At 45.2% G+C, this 7,333-nt stretch overlaps 1 non-coding gene across 1 annotated transcript; it reads right to left on the bottom strand.

The window, feature by feature from the left end:
• Nucleotides 1-2,696: 2,696 nt before the first annotated feature.
• LOC125615891 lies at nt 2,697-2,798 on the bottom strand. The gene has a single exon (XR_007346484.1). It is a non-coding gene; the product is annotated as a small nucleolar RNA U13 (small nucleolar RNA).
• Between the last annotated feature and the right edge of the window lie 4,535 nt (nt 2,799-7,333).

The raw sequence follows: 7,333 nt of genomic DNA, 5'->3' as shown, positions 1-7,333 counted from the left end.
AAAAAAAAATTTGGATGGGTACACCCACTTGGGAAGACAGATTGGCACAATTTATTAAAACCAAAGTTGTGAATAAGGCAGGACCCAGCAAATTCACCCCTGGCTACATCTTTAACAGAATGCACAGATGTGTGTATCAAGGGACAAAGAATGATAGTAGTCATTGCAGAAGTGCTTGTGACAGCCCTAAACTGAAAATGACCCAAACGTACATGAGTAACAAATCTACTCATAAGGTGTAGTGCTAGGTAGGAATGATCTCCAGCTAAGTGGTGAGCACTAACACCAGAACACTCACTCTGTGATTCCATTAAGATAAAGAGCAAAATCCAGCAACAAGAAACCCTATTATTTAGTTGCTAAGGGAAAGCAAGAAAGCGATCTCCATAGTTGGGATAATGGCTACCTTTAGGGGCAGGTCCCGGAAGTAGCAATATCATCCTCCCAACCTAGGTCCTGATTACACAGGTATTTACTTTGTGATAAATATCTTGGTTCTGCGCATTTTTCTGATTGTGTCTTATATCTCACAATAAAAAGAAAAAGATAAAAGGGCATTTTGCACCAAATCACCACACGATAAACCCTTCCAGCAACAGCCTCACTTGGCTTCCCACAGTCCACGTCACACACACACTCAGTGTAGACATATAGATGTGCAGTCCAATGAGAGTCGTGTGTTTACCTTCTGGACCCTGCCTCTCATAGCTGATCACGTCTCATTCAATTTTAGTGCACGAAGCCGAGCACCGATGCAGACATTTGGGATGCAGCCACAAGCCTTTCTATGAGTTGAATTTCCTTTGGGATTTATTAGTTTTTCTCTTCTTAATTTGCCTACATAACTTCCTCAACAATTCATCTGGTCCTCTCTTAGTACATACATTTTGATTAGTAATTGTATTTTTTTCCTTTTATGCATTTCATAGTATCCTCAGTTCTTATAAGTAGTATTATCTCAATCTTCCATTTCTGTGCAACCAACAGCCCTAACTGCATGAGTCAGAAGAACAGAGTATTCGACATGACTCACAATCTGGGCAGGTCTCATCTGGACTGGGTAATAGAGTCTGCAGCTGAAACATCCAATATGGCTGGGGCTATCAGGAACTCTCTTTCCACAGGGTAATTTTCCAGCAGGGTAACTAATTCTCCACGTGAGGTTCAGGACTTCTGTTGGTCCATATTTTTTTGTTGTTGTTGTTATTTTAACAAAATACTGGAGGTTGGACACTTTATTTTGAAAAAAGGTTTATCAGTTTTCAGTTCGAGAGATTCAAGGGTGTGGCATTGCTTCTGCTCAGCTCTGGTAAGGGCTTTCTGGCTCCACCATACCAATGGTGGGAGCACATGGAGAGGGAGAGATCATATGGGGAGACAGGAAGCCAGAAGTATTCAGCAGCCTGGCTTGCTCCTTATTACAGCTTGCTCTCACAGGCACTAACTCACTCTGGAAGACCAAGGTTGAAACCCCAATGACCTAATTACCTTGCACTAAGCCCCACCTCTTAAAGGTTCCACCACCTCCCAACATCATCACATTGAGGACCAAGCTTCCAACACACGAACCTTATCCAAATCAGAGCAGTCTAGGTCACTGTGAGGACTGTGGATTTTAATTCTACAAGATGAGAAAACATTGGTATGACTGTTGTATAGAATCTATGATCAAACATACTCTGCTGCTGCATATAGACATAGCAAAAGGGGATCAAGAGAGGAAACAGGAGACGGGACAGATTTGATGGCTGAGACTTGAATGTGGTTCCCACTATTCAGGGTGGTTGGATTCTGGAACTGTTTGCAAAATAGAGAAGTGTCAAGGGCAACTCCTATTTGGGGAGGAAGCAACCCAGCAAATGGGGATGCTGTTCATAGACTGAGAGGCAAGGGAAAGTTGTATTAGTCAGTGTTCTGCCACTATAACAAATACCCGAGTTAAGCAACCTATGAAAAATAAGAAAGGTTTATTTTGTCTCACAGTTTTGGGGATTTTGGTTCATGGTCAGGTGGCCTGATTGCTTAGGGCCTGTAGCAAAGTGGCACATCATGGTGCATATTAGAGCAGATGGTTCATCTCAAGGCTGAGACAAGAGAGAAAGAGAAAGAAACTGGCATCTTATAATCCCCTTTGAAGGCACACCCTATGGGCCAAAACTTCCCATGAGGCCCCATTCCTGAGTTCCCACCAACTCCCAATAGTGACACCCTGGAGATCAAGATTTTAACACATGTGCCTTTGGGGGACATTGAGGGTCCAAACCATAGCAACAGTGAACATCGAGTCTGGTTTGGCAACTGTAGTTTTAGAGACTCTTCGGTCACCATGCAGAGCTGTGGGCTGGGTGGCAAGGTGTCCTCTGAAGCATACATTTGGAATCCTTTGGTCCAGAGAGAAGAGAATGCCCAAGAATATGTCCTCATAGGGAATAGCAGTGGGCATAGGGGATGGGGCATTTCAATGTCATCCTAATGAGCCCAAAAAGTGGGCTCTGAAGAGGCCTGACCCTACCCTTTGTCAAGAGGACCACTTGTCCAGAGCCAGGGCCCCTTACCTGATGGTCCATCCCAGTAGGACCCAGACCTTTCTTAAAGCTACACCAAGACAGCTTCCCCACAAATAGCATTTATTAAAACTTGTGTTCTTCCTACAAGGGTTTGCCCAGGTAAAGGTGAGAGTTCTTGTCCATTTTTCACATCAGACTGGTAATGTGCTCACACTGTAACAAGGTTTGAGGGAAGCAAATCTCACACAATGGCATGAAAACATCCATTGTACATAAGAACAGCCGAAGGATCATGCTTTTCTTTGTTAACTTACGTCAAGTAACACTGGGATTTGGGAATGGCAAATTACAATATTTTATCATTTGGAACTCCAGAAAGGAAAGTCCAAGATGTTTTGCAAGATAAAGTATGACATCCTGAGATTCCACAAACGTTAGGCTAAAAATTGAACAGCTAAAAATTGAAAAGCTCAGCAGGCTTTTGACTGGCATTTTATGGGCTACAGTTGAGCAATGCTTTACTACGTTTTGCATGTCACCTTATTTAATATGGGAAAATTACCCTGAAGTAAAGTAGCTACTACTCTCCTCCACATTTTACAGGTGATAAAATGGAGTCAAAGGGAGAGGTTCCCTAACTGTCCCCATTTACCATATTTTGAAGTTGTCAGAATTAAAATAGAGCCTCCTGGGTCAAGCTTGAACAAAAAATAAATTAACCTCCCTTTACCAGGGAGGTGGTAAAGGAGGTAATGTCACCTACATGTGCCTGATGACAATAACTGTTACAAGAGACTGCCAGAACCATCCCCTTGCACAAAGCCATCACAACCTTGCACACAAAACACTTCTGCAAGAACTGTCCAAAGAATGCCCACCCAACCTCAGGTGACGCCACTCCTAGGATTCTTGATGAATATTGGCTTATTCATGCAATATTGATATTCTTCAAGCAATCTTCCTGGGGATTGAACCCAGAGGGCTTTTACCACTGAATCATATTCCCATTCCTTTTTATTTTTATTTTTTATTAGGAGACTGAGTCTTAGTTACTAAGAGTCTCAACTAAGTGGCTGAGGTTGGCCTTGAACTTGCAATCCTCCTGTCTCTGGGATTACAGGCATGCACCGCCATGCTTTTATTATACACATGGTTTATTAGCACGTGCATGTTCTCATTGCAATGTTTTCCCAGAATGAACTTCATCTTTGGAGAATCCCTCTCTGCTTGTTACTGCACTGGCTAAGTAGGAGAGCTGAAAGACTGGGTTGCAAGCCCACCTCTTATCTCTTAGCCAGGGTGGCATCTGTGCCTTGTGAAAGAGCTTTCAGACTCGGGGTGGGTGATGTAGCCTGCTTCTTCCACACTAAAATACTGCAAAATCAGTATCAAAATCGGCAGGCAATATCAAAAGTCATTCCAACTCACCCACAAACAATTCAGAGGATATAAATAATAAATTCAGACTTTGACACAAATTTGGGAGGTGACATGGGGCACTCCTAGGCCACAAACAGTGATGTACTGGATTGTGTGCCAGATCATGGCTGATATTTTTTGTGCCTCTAATTGCAAGAATCTGGGAGTGCTGAGCCTGTGGAGGAGATCGCGTTTGCAGGGTGGGCAGAGTGAGCACACAAACCCAGAGGTCTCCTCTCCTCCTGACTGGCACTCAGGCTTGTGAGTGAGCGAGGCATGTGGAACTGTTCACCATCACAAAGTGTCCTTCAGATGTGCCAACAGGTGAACAACACAACTCACACTTCCCCTGCAGGACAGCTGGGTGTGTGCAAGGCTCCTTCATCAGAGAGGTCACCCTTGCACTGGGAGCACCAATGGAATTGCAATGCAAGCCTCCTTCATTGATTGCACACTGCTACAGATCCAGTTCTGCTGGAGAAAATGGACAAAATGTGTCTGGAAAGGACCCTAAAGTCATTACAGCATTGTTCTCCCCTGGAACTGAATTTCACGGAAACTTCCAAAACAAATCACCTATTTGAAAAATAAATACCACAAAAGAAATAAAATCGTGTGTGTGTGTGTGTGTGTGTGTGTGCGCGCGCGCGCACGTGTGCACAAATTTTCTGGTGAAATTCACTGGAAGAGATTAATTCTTCATGTTAAGTAGATTTCCCAAAGCGATCCTAGGTGTTACATAAACAAATTTACATCCTAAGAACTATGTATTTATTTTAGAGTATATAACAAAAAATAAAATTAGTACATCCAACCTATGACATCAGGGGTGACCTAAAGTTTTCTTTATGAGTTTACATAAAAAGAATCAATTTCAGGTTAAAATGTTGGACAAATAAGGTTAAAGTGGAATGTTTTCATGGAAACGCTGGGAGCCATGGAACATCGGGAGGAAAGTGAAGCAGAGGTACGTGAGGCCTGAGTACAGGAGTTCCAGAAAGTTCCATGTAGCAGGAGGCATCTCACTCTGTGTGGAGTTTATCCAGTTTGAATGAATTATCATGAATCAGTCCAATGTCTATTAAATATCCATTTGGAGGTTGGAGGGGAAATTCATACTAAAAACTATTTGGATACATTTTTAATCCTCACGATGTCATTTAAACTCATTGGGGTGGACTTTTCTCCCTCCTCCATCCCCTGAGGAGGAGCCCCTGAACGGTCCACCTTCAGCACGTCTTGGGGAAACAGTGGCAACTTCCGAGCCCAGCCAGGGTTCTGGAAGAGGGCTCTGTGTTTGGTAAGTAATGTCTGAGTCCATTATCTGTTTCACTTTCCATGGTTTTAGTTATAAATGATCAATTATAGCCCCAAAATATTAAATGGGAAATTTCAGAAAGCAATTCACCAGTCTTAAAATGATGTGCCATTCTGAGTAGATGTTCTGATGAACTCTCACACTGTCCCATTCCTTCCCATCTGGGATGTGCAGGATTTTGTCACATGGCAGGAAAGGATGCGTACGGTAGCCACGTTCTTCCCCCACCTGAGACGGAGCGCATTGTGTGCATAATCATAAAACAACCTCTTTATTGATCTGTTTCATGCACCAAGAACCAAAATGACTTGGACAAAACAACTGTCCACCCTGCCCCCCCACAATCAGGGCAGTGATGACTTTCTCCCCCTCTGGATCCTGTTAAGTTAAATAATTTTGTAAAAAGCCGAATGTTAGAATCATACACCTGGAGGAACAAGAGTGTGTTTGCTCCTGGGGAGCGGGGCTCTGCCTCCGGCTGAGACACCCCTGGGCAGGAGCACTCACCGTGCAGGTTCTGGAGATGGTATGGGCTACCCGCTGGCCTGGGGCAGTCCCACGTACACAGCTGGGCGACAGCCAGGTTGGCTGGCTGTCATCACCACAGACAATACCAAGAGGGTGTGTGTTTGTTTAAAGGGGCCACACTCTCTGCTCTCACCCCACTCCACGAAGCATCAGCACTTTCTCGGGACACGCTCTCTCTGCCACCTACCAAAGGGGTGGATGGTCCCCAGGCTCCGGAGACCTGACCCCACACACGGCTCTTCCTTTGTGTCTCATGGCTACTCCTCAGGCTTCTTAATTTATTGTCTTCTGATCACACTCTACAGATTTCGGAATTTGCTTTTCATAATTCAATCTCATTTTCCATATTTTTTCTTTAATCCATATTTCAAGCCAATCATGATTGAGTTAGGTATAGAAAAAGTCACGGAAGAAAGAGGCCCACGTGCCACACTTTCTCGTGTGTATGTCACGCAGAGGGCAGGTACTGCGTCCTGGGCCACGGAGGTCAGAAGGCCACACTCTTTCCCGTCTCCCATTCCCTTAACGAGATTTCTCCCTCCCTTTCCGGCCCTGTATACATCCCTGGAATGGAGCCACCACTACCCCTGGGAGCTGCTGTTCTATTATTACAGAACCACAAGGGGAGGGCCCACAGGGTGAGCAGGAGGCAAGGAGGAACTTCTGGTCCCAGCAGCCACACCTGTCCTACCTGGAGCACCTGGCCATGACTTCTGAGTGCACAGCCTCATCATGTGTCCGCTGTCCTCTACTCTGTTCTAGTCTCTGTCACAGCATACTGTAACAAGGCCTATAAGCAACAGAAATTTATTTCTCATAGTCGTGGAGGCTGAAAATCCAAGACTGGGAGATCTGATGTTTGGTGAGGACCCACTTTCTGATCCACAGGTGGCATCTTCTCTCTGTGTCCTCACCTGGAAGAAGAGTGGGTGGATGGTTCTTGGGCTTTTTTTCCTTTTTCCCAGGGGTGCTTTACCACTGAGCTGCACGCCCAACTCATTTGATGTCTTATTTTGAGACAGGGTCTCACTAGTGGCTTAGGGTCTCTCCACATTGCTGAGGTTGGCATTGAACTTGTGATCCTCCTGCCTCAGCCCCCACCACACCACTGGAATTAGAGGCATGCACCACTGCGCTTGGCCTTGGGCCTTTCTTTAAAGGAAATAAAGAAATGATTCCACTCATGAGGGATCTGCCCCATGGCCTAGTCACCTCCAGAGGTCCCATTCTCTAACACCTTGCGGGAGAGGATTTCATCATATGAATTTGGGGACATCACAGTCAGATCACAGGCAGCAACTATGTGAGAACAGAGCAGCTGCCCCAAGCAGCCCCAGGAGCAGAACCCTGTTCTGATGCTGGTGTCTCACCATCCTGCTGTGTGGTTCTTTTGCAGGGGGGTGGGGGGGGATAAGGTTAGGAGCCCCGTGTGGACGTCTCATCTCCTCTTTGTGTGTTAGTGGTTGTACCCAGGGTCACAATTGTGCTGTTTTCACAGACAATGATATTTGCCCCCCCCCGCCTCCTCCTCACCTGCAGCCATGCCATGCCGCATGCGTCG

The sequence above is a fragment of the Marmota marmota genome, unplaced genomic scaffold, assembly GCF_001458135.2.
Source record: "Marmota marmota marmota unplaced genomic scaffold, marMar, whole genome shotgun sequence".
Classification (NCBI taxonomy): Eukaryota; Metazoa; Chordata; class Mammalia; order Rodentia; family Sciuridae; genus Marmota; species Marmota marmota.
The sequence above is the reverse complement of the archived record's forward strand: the minus strand, read 5'-3'. Positions and strand labels throughout refer to the sequence as shown.